Below are 15077 nucleotides of genomic sequence, written 5' to 3'. Positions count from 1 at the left end.
TCTTGGCCAAAACTGTAATGTATGTTATTACATTATCAATGAGGCACAGATGTGTTTCTGTCTGAACTCAAGGTGGTGTTCCTGCCAAATGCATAACTCTTTCAGTGGGCTGGGGTCTGTTTGTATCAAAATGCCGTTCTAGCTCAGTGAACCTGAGAAGCGCCTTCTGCTTCTCTAGGACAGGAGTTTAGAAAACACACTTAAGAATGCAAGAAGGCTGGGTTCTCAAACGGCAGGTACAGGATTTCTTAAGAACACGAAACTCAGCCTGACACCTTCTGCTTTTTCAGTGAGAGCTTCAGCCACTTCACGTTCACTCACTGACTCAGGAGATTCTCGGGCTCCCACCGTGTGCAGGTATCCAGAAGAAGTCAGAGATGATTCTGCCAAGGACTTCTGCCCCCAGTATTAGTGAAAGTGTTAGTTGCTCAGCTCTGTCCAACTCTTTGCAACCCCAGGGACTGTAGCCTGCCAGGTTCCTCTGCCCATGGAATTCTCCAGGCAAGAATACTGGAGTGGGTAGCCATTTCCTTCTCCAGGGGATCTTCCCGACCCAGGGATCGAACCTGGAACTCCCACACTGCAGGTAGATTCTTTACCATCTGAACCACAATATACTGCAAATATTTCTGCCATTGCTGATTTTTTTCCTTCCAACTTCTTCAGAATTGTGGTCTCCGCTGCTGCTCCCTGAGGCTCCAGTCCTAGCATTACGGTGTTTTTCTACAGAGTTGAAGGTTTAACTTAATTGCACATCCCCAGTGGCGTCTCCTTTATCCTAAGCTTGAAACCTCCATTCACTGAGCTTTTTGTTATTCAACTAGGTCCCTGGGATCTAGCTGACTTGAAGCCAGATTTTTCTTAAAGCTGGCAGCTCCTGCAGTTAGCCTAGCATCCTATCCTGGCTCTGCCAAAAACAGTGTGGATGCCTGGGTGCTGAGAACTGGCTTTGAAAGGTACCCAGGGGCCACCGCCGACGGAGCATCACACCTGCCTATGTTCTCAATGTGTAGTCACCTGTCACCCTCTCAGGGAGAAAAAAGGTTTCTTCTCCACACAGGAAGGAGTGGTTTGGGATCAATCCTGACCTTGAAAGTGACATTGCCTTCCTTGCTGTCCAGAAAAATTGTTCTCTTACACAGAAGCTGAATGGTGAGAAAGGAGATCAGTACACTGGCCACCATACAGTCTCCTTGCTGTCATTTCAGTTTTTTAAGCATAGAGATGGATACAAGGAAGAACACTGGGAAGTGTGTGTGTGTGTGTGTGTGTGTGTGTGTGTGTGTCTGAGAAAGAAAGCAAGAGTTTGGAAAAGCAAGCAGTGTTTTTTTTTTCCTGGGCATCTGAGAGCACTCAGTTGAGGAAAACCGAGATGAGCATGGTCAGGACCTCGCATTATCCAATCCTCTATCCTTCAGCTTGTTGCATTCCTCTTGACTGATAACCAAAGATGACAGAGGCTCCTGGAGATAAATGGGCGCTCTTCTTCCCCGTTTCCTTTCCACCCCACCCCCTGTCTCACTTCAGATCTCCACGCCCCGCCACCTCCACTTAGGCCCAGTTCTCACCTGACTGATGCCAAATGGCAGTGGAAGCATGACGGGATGCCTGGTGCCTCCTGGCCTCTCATCCCCAGGGATGTGGCTGCTGCTGCGGAGTGGAGGACTGTCATTCCTGCCGTCCGGCTCCGAGCTCCAAAGATCCGGGCCAGCTGCGGTGCCCTGGTGGTGCAGTGGCTGTTCTACATGGCTGGCCTCGTTAGGAAGTGAATCTCTTGACAGGCAATTTGCCGCCGCCACCTGTATCTAGAAATCTTGTGCTAAGCCTGTGAAATGCAGGCAACCCCCTCTCTTCTCCCAGGCTTCGTTTTCACGACATGTTCTGCCTCTACTTAATGTGCACTGGCCTATTGGCATTTCCATTTGGCATTTGAAATATTCTGATCGCCTCTGCTTTCTCCTAGGCAGATTAGGCACATGTTTTAGATATGGGAGGAAGGCAAGGACATAAGGGACCCAACAGATGACAGAGCAAAGTAATGGCAAACGGACACACTTCTGACGCAGGAAGACTTGGGTGGTCCTGCAAGTTCCTCCAAGAGAATCTGAATCTGGATGAAATACACAGGTGGAAGGGCTGACTGTCTTTATAGGGATTTATCGTCAATGTTCTTCTCAAAGGTCAGGTGGAAGTCTTCCTGATGATTACCTCAATGGTAGAAAATTTGGATAACACATTAATATTTACAAAGCACTTTTTAGGACCTCTACCAACTACTGGACATGGAACAACAGACTGGTTCCAAATAGGACAAGGAGTACTTCAAGGCTGCATATTGTCACCTTGCTTATTTAACTTATATGCAGAGTACATCATGAGAAACGCTGGGCTGGAAGAAGCACAAGCTGGAATCAAGATTGCTGGGAGAAATAGCAATAACCTCAGATATGCAGATGACACCACCCTTATGGCAGAGAGTGAAGAGGAACTAAAAAGCCTGTTAATGAAGGTGAAAGAGAGTGAAAAAGTTGGCTTAAAGCTTAACATTCAGAAAACTAAGATCATGGCATCTGGTCCCATCACCTCATGGGAAGTAGATGAGGAGACAGTGGAAACAGTGTCAGACTTTATGTTTTTCGGCTCCAAAATCACTGCAGATGGTGACTGCAGCCATGAAATTAAAAGATGCTTACTCATTGGAAGGAAACTTATGACCAACCTAGATAGCATATTAAAAAGCAGAGACATTACTTTGCCAACAAAGGTCCGTTTGGTCAAGGCTATGGTTTTTCCAGTGGTCATGTATGGATGTGAGAGTTGGACTGTGAAGAAAGCTAAGCACCGAAAAACTGATGCTTTTGAACTGTGGTGTTGGAGAAGACTCTTGAGAGTCCCTTGGACTCTCAAGGAGATCCAACCAGTCCATCCTAAAGCAGATCAGTCCTGGGTGTTCATTGGAAGGACTGATGCTGAAGCTGAAACTCCAGTACTTTGGCCACCTCATTCGAAGAGTTGACTCATTGGAAAAGACCCTGATGCTGGGAGGGACTGGGGGCAGGAGAAGGAGGGGACAGCAGAGGATGAGATGGCTGGCTGGCATCACTGACTCAATGGACATAAGTTTGAGTAAACTCTGGGACTTGGTGATGGAAAGGGAGGCCTGGCGTGCTGCAATTCATGGGGTCGCAAAGAGTTGGACACCACTGAGCGACTGAACTGAACTGAACTGAACTAACTAACTACTAGGCAAATTCAAAAACAAGGTACATAAGAAGCTGAATAATGTTATTTTATATATATATATATATATATATATACAATGTGTAAGCTGTATCCTAAGATTTTTTTTTGGGAGGGGGAAGCAGGCAATTATAAGATAATTCATGTAAGTTATGTGTGTGCTAAGGCGCTTCAGTCATGTCTGACTCTTTGCAACCCTATGGACTGTAGCCTGCCAGGCTCCTCTGTCCATAGGATTTTCCAGGCAAGAATACTGGAGTGGGTTGCCGTGCCCACTTCCAGGGGATCTTCCTGATCTAGGATTGATCTCATGTCTCTTATGTCTCCTGCATTGGCAGGCAGATTCTTTACCACTAGCGCCACCTGGGAAGCCCTAATGTAAAGTAGCGGACATTTAAAAATAATTTAGATTCAAAATAGAACTCTTTTCTAAATAATATTTCATAATTGAAAAGTTAAAGCTCTTCAAATTTCATGAAAATTGAAAAGAACATTATGAAAGTGGTATCCTCTGATCTCTAGTCTTTAAATATTTTCAAAAGACATATATTTCAAATAGATGCACATATTGTATTTAATTTTGGACTTAAAAAGTCAGTTCCTAAGTATTCTATTTTGTTCAGAAATTAAAAACAAGGGAAATAAAAATTTAAAAACCAAGCTCTACAGGACATTGAAAGGGTATTAGAATGATGAAGTGTCTTAGTCTTTAAAAGATATTATCATTTCAACTGAAGTCTTCGCCCTGCTGATAAGGTTTGGGTCACTAGGAGTCTTTCTTGGCAGTCCAGTGGTTAAGACTCTGAGCTTCCAATGCAGGGGGCACGAGTCCAATCCCTGATTTAGGAACTAAGATCCTGCATGTGGCATGGTATGGCCAAAAAATTAAAAAATAAAAAGGTTTGGCTCACTCTTGGTGTAAGAGACACCATCAGTAAGATGCAAAGTCTGCTCCATGACAGGGAGTCAGTTCTCAGTCATATTTTTGCCAGCCTTTTTTTTTTTTTCTCCATCAACCTTATGATTCATTAATGCAGTTAATAAAAATGCTTTAAGTCAGGTGTGTTCTGGATGTACAATGATGGGTAAGAATAGTTTTATCCCGTCTTATGGAGTGAAGAGTGACAGGCAGTCAGATAATCAACAGCAATGGAACCAGGGTCAGAATGGGAGGAGGAGTGTTATTCACGGGGCCTTCAACAGGAGCAGCTCAGCCACCCCTGGGTGTTGGTGAGAACGGTAGGCGAATGGGGACACTGGCCCTTACTCTGAAAGAAGAATCCAGGAGAGATCTGAATTTTCTCTCTGCTCAAGCAGTTCATTTGAAATTTGAGGACAGGTTACACAATTGGCATTGGCAACCCCATCCATTCCTAGAATTCTGGCTTAACCCTAGATGCAAGGAACACCCTGAGTGTGGTGGATTAACTTTGGTTGTGTTTAATTTTCCTAATCATACCCATTGGTCTTGAATGATTTCAGCTCCCTCAGAACTCGAGTTGTCCCACTTTGAGTATAAACATCACCCCCCATCCTTGCAGACAACAATCTTTGAGTGCTGTCTAGTTACAACACGCAGACAGCCAAGGTAACAGTGGCAAATAGAAATAGAAAAAAATACCAAGCTGTTTGCACTGGGACATGGTTACCATGAAATGAGCAAACATTTAATTTTGTTTATTGAGGTCAACGTGAAAGCTGTTGAATCTCTTATAACAACTTTGTGACATTTGATGCATGCCTTTTTGAAACACCTCAAGCTGAGCTTGTTGTTCTAAAATGTCAGAATGTTCCATTCTGGTAAGCAGTCAACTTGTATTGAGTTTTCCCTTTGTGCAGAATGCCGTGAAGTGTGGCTGAGATGTATAAGGGGAATGAAAGAGGATACAATGAAAACTGGAAGCTGTGAGTCAGTAGACAGTGAAAAAAATCTGAAAAGGCTTTCTGTTTTTGCTTGATTTCAGACTGAATTCATGAACAAAGGGGAGAAGACCACCCATACTTTCCATGCGTGTGTTACTTTCATAATCCCCTTCTCAATGCAAGGGGAGAAATTTTTGCCTCCTGAGTGAGGGTAATCTCATAAATGGCAGCCTGAATCTGTGATGAAGCTGTGTGCCATCTTGGACCAAAGCAGGGACCTGCTGAACTTTAAGGCCAGGAAGCCTTCAGACAGGGCTTAGAAGAAAGGCAGGTCAACAATCTCAGGCCTCACCTCTTGCTTCTTTTTCCATTTACATTTGATGTGGGTACGTTGACAAAATAAAATATTGAGAAATCATGGGAATTCCCTGGCTTTCCAGTGGTTAGGACTCCACACTTTCACTGCAGGAGGCAGAGATTTGATCCCTGTTTGGGGAACTGAGATCCTGGATGCTGCATAACACAGCCAAAAAAAAAAAAAAAATCGAGAAGTCATAATTGTATAGAGGATAAATGAATAGGCTTTGGAGTTCTGAGGTTTAAACCAAGGCTCCATTGTGATCAACTCCACGACTTTGGGCAAGTTGACCTCTGTGAGCTTCAGTGTCCATATCTGTTAAATGGGGGTAATAATATCGACTCAGGGGTTTATTGTGAGGATTAAATGAGATAACTAATATATAAGTCACTTAGCATAGGGCCCAGTCTAGAAAACTTTAATACATATTAAACTATGACTATCCATAATTATGTCAACTCTATGGAAATAAAATCAATGCTTTAATTAGGATTCTTTAGTTTGTTAATTTCCCAAATTGCCTAGTCTAAGCAGAAAGTTACGTGCATTCTAACAAATTCAACACAAGAAAACCAAAGATTCATTTATTAATTCAGTTAACAAGCATCTATGGAGCATTTTCTATGTGCTCAGCCATGGGTAAGCCACTGAGGGTGCCGGAATAAAAGTAACAGTTCCCATTTTCTAGGACCTTAACGCTAGTAGAGCAGGTCAATAAACAAACCAACAATGACCATGTGGCAAGTGTGCTTAATTAAGGCAGCTTGGCAGGCCTATGCTTTGAAAATGCAGAGCTCACGAGAGAAGAGCACATCATACCAGAAGGATTACATGGTGATTACTGTCTAACATGCTCATTCTAAAGGAATGGAAGAGGGAAGTCAGAAACACAGGAGAGATCACTGCAGGCCCTGCCTCACACCCTACCAAGTTCCCCGCCTTAGAAACTCTTTTCTCCCTGGGCTGGGAGGTCATTTTTTGGCCTTTAAGATAAATGCTGGCCTTGGACAGAAGCTTAAGGGGGCCCATCCTCTGTAACTCAGGTTTAAACCAAGTTTGCAGCCAGGGCAGCCTTGACCATACTCACCTGATCTTCTGCCCTGAATGTTTAGCATCAGAGCTAGGCTCTTTCTTCCTTGTACATCTTTTAAAACTCTAATCTTGGCTCTGATCTCCATGCTTATGGATGGGATCCTGCTACTTCTTAAAGATTCTATCAATGACGTTTTCTGCTCTGGGTGGGTGTTGGTTTGTTTGCTTTTGATAATAGCTTTATTGAGATATAATTCATATATATACAATTCACTCTCTTAAAATGTACAATTCATTGACTTTTAGCATGTTCATAGCTTCACCATCACCACAATCACCTTCAGTAAATTTCATCACCTGAAAAAGAAACACTTGCACCCCCTAGCTGTCACCCCAATCCTCGTATCCCTCCAACCTCTGGCAACCACTAACCTTTCAGTCATTATAGATTTGCCTGTTCTGGACATCTCACATAAATGCACGTTATGGCCTGAATTATAACCCTCTAAATTCATATGGTGAAGTTCTAACCCCTCAATGTGACTATGTGTTTGGAGACAGGGCCTTGAAAGGGGTAATTGTGTGTGTGTGTTAGCTGCTTAGTTGTATCCAGTTCTCTGCAACCCCTGTGGGACTGTAGCCCGCCAGGCTCCTCTGTCCATGGGATTCTCCCAGCAAGAACACTGGAGTGTGTTGCCATGCCTTCCTCCAGAGGATCTTCCCAACCCAGGGATTGAACCCAGGTCTCCTGCATTGTAGGCAGATCCTTTATCGTCTGAGTCATCAGGTAATTAAAATTAAATAGAAACTTAATGGTGGGGACCTGATCCAACAGGACTGGTGTCCTCATAAGAAGAGGAAGGGACACCAGGGCTGCGTGTGTACAGAGGAAAGGCCATGTAAGGGCACAGCGAGAGGACAGTAGTCTGCTGGCCATGCAGAGAAGCCTCAGGAAAAACCAACTTGGCAAGATCTTGATCTTGGACTTCTAATCTCCAGAACCATGAGAAAATAAACTTCTGTTTAAGCCACCCAGTCTGTGGCGTTTTATGACAGCAGCCCTAGTAGATTAATGTAGTAGATTCATACAACATGTGACCTTTTGTGTCTGACTTCCTTCACTTAGCATAAGGTTTTCAAGGTTTAATCCATGTGTTAAGATATATCAGTACCTCATTCCTTTTTTGATGAAAAAATAATACTCAATTGTGTGACTAAACTACATTTTGTTTACCCATTTTGATGGAAATTAGGGTTATTTCAACCCTTTGATTGTTAACGGGTAATGCTGCTATGGACATTCATGTATAAATTTTTGTGTGAACATGTGTTCATTTGTCTTGGGCATATATATCTTGGAGTAAAATTTACGGGTCATATGGGAACTCTATGCATAACATTTTAGGAACTATCAAACTCTTTTCTGAAAAGTCTACACATTTCACCTTCTCACTAGCAAGGAATGAGGGTTCCCAATTCTTCATATCCTTGTCACCATTTGTAATTGTCTGTCTTTTTTTATTATAGCCATCCTAGTGGCTATAATCAGCTCTGAGTATTCATTGGAAGGACTGATGCTGAAGCTGAAGCTCCAATACTTTGGCCACCTGATGTGAAGAGCCAACTCATTGGAAAAGACCCTGATGCTGGGAGAGACTGAGGGCAGGAGGAGAAGGGGTTGCAAGGAGCCGGACACAGCTTAGTGACTAAACAACAACAACAGTGGGTATAAAGTTGTAGTTCACTGTGGTTTTGGTTTGCACTTCCTTAATAATGGATAATGCTAAGAGTCTTTTCAGGCGTTTATTGCCGTTTGTGTACCTTTTTTGGAGAAATGTTTATTCAGCTCTTTTGCCTACTTTTAATCAGCAATTATGTTTTTTAGCCATTAATTTTTAATTTGACTTTTTATTGTTGAGTTGCAATGATTCTTTATATGTTCTGGATACAAGTTCCTTATCAGACATAAGATTTGCAAAATTTTGTTCCTTCTGTATGTTATCTCTTCAGTTTCTTGATGGTGTCCTTGGAAGCACAAAAGTTTTCATTCTGATGCATGTCCAGTTTATCTAATTTTTCTTTTGTTGTTTATGCTTTTGGTGTCTTATTTAAGAAACCACTGCCAAATCTAAGGACATGAAGATTTACTCATATGTGTTCTTCTAACAGTTATACCATTTCAGACCTTTTACCATTTAGGTCTTTGATCACAGTTGATTTAATTTTGTATATGGGGTGAGGTAAGGGTTCCAGTTCATTTTTATGCATGTGGATACCCAGTTATCTCAGCATTATTTGTGGAAAGACTATTCATTTCTCCATTGAATTTTCTTAGGAATTTTATTAAAAATCAATCATAAATTAAACATTTATTTCTGGACTATCAATTGTATTCCATTGATCTATATGTCTGTTTTTATGCCGGTACCATTGCTATTGTTGTTGTTGTTGTTCGGTCTCTAAGCTGTGTCTGACTCTTTGGACCCCGTGGACTGCAGTACGCCAGGCTTCCCTGTCCATCACCAACTCCCAAAGCTTGCTTAATCTCGTGTCCCTCAAGTCACTGATGCCATCCAACCATCTCATACTCTGTCATCCCCTTCTTCTCCTGCCTTCAATTTTTCCCAGCATCAGGGTCTTTTCCAATGAATCAGTTATTCATATCAGGTGGCCAAAGTATTGGAGCTTCAGCTTTAGCATCAGTCCTTCCAATGAATATTCAGGAATTATTTCATTTACGACTGACTGGTTTGATCTTGCTGTCCAAGGGACTCTCAAGAGTCTTCTCCAACACCACAGTTCAAAAGCATCAGTTCTTTGGCGCTCAGCTTTGTTTATGGTCCAACTCTCACTGATAATTGTAGCTTTGTAGTTAAGTTTTGAAATTGAGAAGTGTGAGTACTCCAACTTTGTTCTAATTTCTCAGGATTGTTTTGGATACTGTGGGTCCCTTGAAGTTCTCTATGCTTTTGAAGGGTCATCTCTCTCTGGTGCCTCACCAGGATTTATCTGCTCACTGAGGCATCTGGGGTTGACCTGCAAATCTGCCAGATGCTGGTACCTATATGCCTCAGCATTACTCTGCCTGAATAGACTTTTTCCAGCCCCAAGAGCTGGATCTTGTTAATCCAAGTTCTTCTTCTTCTTCTTTTTTTTTAATAGGACAAATCCACACTTTTATTTATTTTCAATAAGTTTAAATCCTCGAAATGTACAGCATCACACAGATTTTGTGTCCAATGGCCTTAGCGGGCAGGTTACTTTGGAATTTGGCACGAACCAAGCCACTATTTCCATGAGCTCTAGTTATCTTTCCCCAGATTATTTTTGTTAGGTTTTCCGCCAGGAGTTACTGTGTTGTTTTTTGCTTTGTACACATGAGCACATCTCTTGCCTAGAGAGAATTCAATTTTATCTTGAGCAAATACACCTTCAATTTTCAGGAGAGCAGTGTGTTCCCTCTGGTTCCCTAGACCCCATTTATAGCCAGCAAAAATGGCCTTGGACCACAACCTTCCAGACATATTTGTCGTTTTAGAAGTCCTGTTCCCAGCAGACCTCTACAAGGTCCAAGATGGCTGAAAGAATTTAATCCAAGTTCTTGATGGGTACCTTGCCAGGGAGGAGATCTAATTCCAAGCTGAATTCTGGTTTCAAACAAGATTGATAGATTTGGTCTGATGGGTCACTATAGAATCCTAAGAATTAATTAGGTATGATGGACAGCTTGTTAAGTATAGTCATGTTATGACTGTTGTTTTTAAATTATGAAAATAGGGAATTCTCTGGCCGTCCACTGGTTAGAACTCTGTGCTAAGGAGGAAGCAGGTTGGGTCCCACAAGCTACATGGTGCTACCCCCCAAAATTATAAAAGTGATGTTGTCATACCCTAAAAAAGATAAACAGTTCAAAAGCCATAATCCTTTTGTTAAAATTATAGTATAATTAAAGTAAAATTATGATAACCTAGACATAAAGTAAAAGTTATGACCAACCTAGACAGCATATTAAAAAGCAGATACATTACTTTGCCAACAAAGGTCCGTCTAGTCAAGGCTATGGTTTTTCCAGTGATCATGTATGGATGTGAGAGTTGGACTATCAAGAAAGCTGAGTGCTGAAGAATCGATGCTTTTGAACTGTGGTGTTGGAGAAGATTATTGAGAGTCCCTTGGACTGCAAGGAGATCCAACCAGTCCATCCAAAAGGAAATCAATCCTGAATATTCATTGGAAGGACTGATGCTGAAGCTGAAGCTTCAATACTTTGGCCACCTGATGCAAAGAACTGACTCATTGGAAAAGACCCTGAAGTTGGGAAAGATTGAAGGCAGGAGGAGAAGGGGATGACAGAGGATGAGACGGTTGGATGGCATCACCGACTCAATGGACATGAGTTTGTGTAAACTCCGGGAGTTGGCAATGGACAGGGAGGCCTGGCGTGCTGCAGTCCATGGGGTCGCAAAGAGTCGGATACAACTGAGTGACTGAACTGAACTGAAAGTAAAATTATAGTATCAATGATCTAATGTATTACTGTAGATAGTAATACATTGGCTTCCCTGGTGGCTCAGCAGTAAAGAACCCTCCTGTCAATGCAGGAGACGTGGGTTTGATTCCTAGGTCAGGAAGATCCTCTGGGGAAGGAAATGGCAACCAACTCCAGTATTCTTGCCTGAAAAATCCCATGGACAGAGGAGCCTGACAGGCTACAGACCATGGGGCCACAAAACAGCTGGACACAGCTTAGTGTCTAAACAACAATTCCTCTGTAGATAGAAGTTTTTGTATGATTTTTGGAAATTAACTTGAGTTGAGAATTCCACTAGGAATTTTTGGGGGTATCTATTCTTTCCCTTATGGTTTGAAAGGTCATTCACATTTTCTGTTTTTTATTAGGCCATACTGTGCAGCATGTGGGATCTTAGTTCTCCCATCAGGGTTCAAACCTGTGGCCCCCTGTGTTGGAAGTGTGAAATTTTAACCACTGGACTGCCAGAAAAGTCACACCATTCACATTTTTGTAGACATTTGTGTTCTTAGTCGTTCAGTTGTGTCTGACTCTTTGTGACCCCATGGACCATAGCCTGCCAGGCTCTTCTGTCCATGGGGATTCTCCAGGAAAGAATACTGGAGTGGGTTGCCATGCCCTCCTCCGGGGGATCTTCCCAACCCAGGGATTGAACCCACGTCTCCCACCTTGCAAGTGGGTTTCTAACCATCTGAATCACCAGGGAAGCCCCCTTGCAGGTGTAATCAAGCAAAAATCATACTTTGGGGTTAGGAAGAGTCTTAAGTGTGCTTTCACAGGAATATTTACCTAGATTTATTTTGAGGTTAGGCTAAGATTTAACATGTGGTTTGTCTTTGTATTGAACTCTTTCCTCTCTAAAAGCATATGTGTATTTCCAAATGCATCATTTCATCCTTAGAACACTTGCTAAGGCTGGCTACAAATGTTCAGGTTCAATCGATGTGGCTTCCGAGTCATTGAATAAAACATGCCACACCATTTATTAAAACCCGGGCTCTGGCAATCCCGGTGCTCAGATTTTCTTCAGGGTGACCAGCAAGGGGCACTAAAGCCTAGCATCTCTTCCCTGTTCCCTTCCCACAACATCAGAGGATTCAGTAAGAAAGTAATTGGGAATGAATCTGGAAGCTGTGCACTTTTGTAGTCAGATCAAAACACTGGTGGCAGTCTCTTTGATATTTTTTTAAGGGTATTGATAATTTTTAAATGAGAAAAATTCTGATTGGGTAAAAAGACAACAAAACAATTCCAAATATAGAACCACTCTTTGCTTACAAGCCATAATTCTCCTATCTAGTCAATACTATTAGGTAGACAGCAGAATCCTGTCATTGCTTTTCTATGAATTACTGCATTTTTTTCATCCAGAGAACATAATGGCTTAGCCACATAACAGTTCCTAAAAGGATGAACTAGTTGATGTTACGGTGACAAGCAATTATTACAGAAGCCTACTGGTTGGTCATTTTTTCCCCTCCTTCCCTTTAAATTTTGCCTATTTATTTCCATCAGCTAGTAAGGATGACTCTTTTATTGTTTCAAATAAAGGATGTCATCTGTATGCTAGGCACACATTATGAATAATTCCTTGTCATAACAAGACACGAATGTCCTTCAGAGACTGACATGAAGTTACTGGAGCTGTTTAGTATTTGGTAATGGGCTTTTCTTTTTAATTTTAGCTTTGATCCATGCTTAATCACCTCAAGGTATTGAAATACTGAGAATGACAGCATTCAATAATTAGTTCACCAATCTGGAAGCTAAGACCCACTATTCTTTCATTCTAAATCAAAGAAATAGTTTCTGAAAGCTCAGTCCCCTTATCAATACTATAGAAATGATGCATGTAAAGTTAATTAATTCACAATTAATGTTCAATTACAGGTCAACCAATGTATAATACTCTGAGAAAAAAATCATTCCTTTTTCAAACTGGTTTTCTTTTAAGACTTAGATTTTTTGGACCTTGTTATTTGCAGCCTGTGAGAACTGTATTAAAATGGATCACATACTTATTCACCCAGCTCATTACAGCCCTCTTCCCCTCAAATACAATCCTAAGCCTCAAATGGCTGATTACTTAAGAACCCTCAAGAAGTCTTAGCTAAATGATGGACAGTCCGGAGTATGATTTTTAATATTTTCCCCTCTGCTAGCCAGAATGAGAAACTGGGGATCACAGAGAAAAGATTTTTAGGGGCTGAGGCAGATATCATGGGTGGAATAAAAAAGACAGAGCCAGAGAAAGAAAAGACTGTGGATTCCACGTTCTCTGAACAAATACAAAGGTGATCTGTCCAAGCTACAGTTCTGATGGCCCTGAGGCGTCCAGGTGTGGTGTCCTTTCCACTCCCTGGGCCTTTCCTCTCAGTGACCCGGGAGGTCTGTTGTAGGTTTGTTGTTGGAGGTCTGTAGGTTTGTTGTAGTTGTTATTCACTTGCTAAGCCGTGTCTGACTCTTTAAACTGCAGGTCACCAGGCTTCCCTGTCTTTCACTATCTCCCAGAGTTTGCTCAGATTTATGTCCATTGAATTGGTGTTGCTATCTAACCATCTCATCCTTTGCCTCCTGCTTCTCCTTTTGCCTTTAGTCTTTCCCAGCATCAGGGTCTTTTCCAATGAGTTGGCTCTTCGCATCATGAGGCCAAAGTATTGAAGTTTCAGTTTCAGCATCAGTCCTTCCAAAGAATATTCAGGACTGATTTCCTTTAGGATTGACTGGTTTGACCTCCTTGCTGTCCAAGTGACTCTCAAGAGTCTTTTCTACCCACAGTTTAAAAACATCAACCTGGTGGCATATTCTGGCGTGTAATTTTGGGCAAATGACTTTCTTATCTAAGCCTCAGTGAATTCTTCTATACTGTGAAGATTCACTCATACATTTAACAAATATTTATCAAATGCCTGCTATATGCCAGGCATTGTTCTTAGGCCCAACTGAGAGAATGAATGTGAAGCACTTAGAACTGTGAAAATAAATAACATCAATTATAATCCTTTGAGAACCTACTGTGTGCAGTGTACCCTATGCCGTACACTTCAGGCAATTACTTAACCTCTTTCTGCCTCAGTTTTCCTCCTTTGTGAAGGGAGATTTTGGCCTCATATGGCTTTTGTAAGGTTTAAATGAGGAGACTACATTAAATAGTTTGAACAGTGCCTGGCACATAATTAATGCCATGCAAATGTTTGCTGTCACCACCGCAGTTTCTAAGTAACACCCTGGAGAGATAAGTGTTATTCTCATTCTCGAAGGATGAGTTTAACTGAGGGTTAGGGAGGTCATGGTCAAATGACTGGTAAGTCACAGATTGGTGGTCTTGTCTACCTGGTTCCAAACCCGGTCCATGCTTTTCCCATGGAACCTTGGTGCCTCCAGGAAGCATTGAACTCCTTGCTTGTGATTGCGTAGACTGTTTGCACATGAACTGTTTGCACAGTAGCTCCGAAATGCTACTGCCGGTTCCTTTCAGTCTCTCCTGTGAGTGCGCCCACGGCCATATACATGCACATGCACACACACACACACACACACACACACACACACACGTGCTCACATCCATAGTCTTTGCCTTAGCATTCATTATGAGCAGTGGCTCCTCTCCTCATAGAAATGATGCCACCAGATATGCATTCAGCAAAACTGCCCATCCTTTGCTCTAGAACCAGAATGCAAATTTAGTTTTCCAGTCTGTGAGCTTTCTCAAAGCTGTCTTCCTGGCTTGCTCATTCATTCATTCCGTCATTCATCAAACATTCACTGTGAGCCAAGCTGTGTGCTAGGTAAATTCTTAATTTATTAACCACATACTATGCTTTCTCAGTATGGAAAATATTGGATCCTAATTGTGGACTTTGTACAGATTTGTTTAAAAGGACAGAAGGTAGGAAAAGGCAATGTTTGTTTGTTTTTCACGTGGCCAGTGGTTGCCACTGACTGTCAGCAGATGGTAGTTCTATCAACACTTCACAGCTTAAATAAGAAGCGTATTTTCTCACCGTGTCCTTTGTATATCTTCCCCTTGGGAAACACACAGCTACAAATTAT

General features: G+C 42.0%; 1 protein-coding gene and 1 pseudogene across 1 annotated transcript in view; both read right to left on the bottom strand.

Moving 5' to 3' along the window:
* Positions 1-15077, bottom strand: part of LOC122684220 (sterile alpha motif domain-containing protein 5) — a 981181-nt gene that overhangs the window by 266626 nt on the left and 699478 nt on the right. The gene's annotated exons all lie outside the window — the stretch shown is intronic.
* Positions 9364-10564, bottom strand: LOC122684222 (annotated as a pseudogene).

The sequence above is a fragment of the Cervus elaphus genome, chromosome 26 (assembly GCF_910594005.1).
Source record: "Cervus elaphus chromosome 26, mCerEla1.1, whole genome shotgun sequence".
In the NCBI taxonomy this organism is placed as follows: domain Eukaryota; kingdom Metazoa; phylum Chordata; class Mammalia; order Artiodactyla; family Cervidae; genus Cervus; species Cervus elaphus.
The sequence above is the reverse complement of the archived record's forward strand: the minus strand, read 5'-3'. Positions and strand labels throughout refer to the sequence as shown.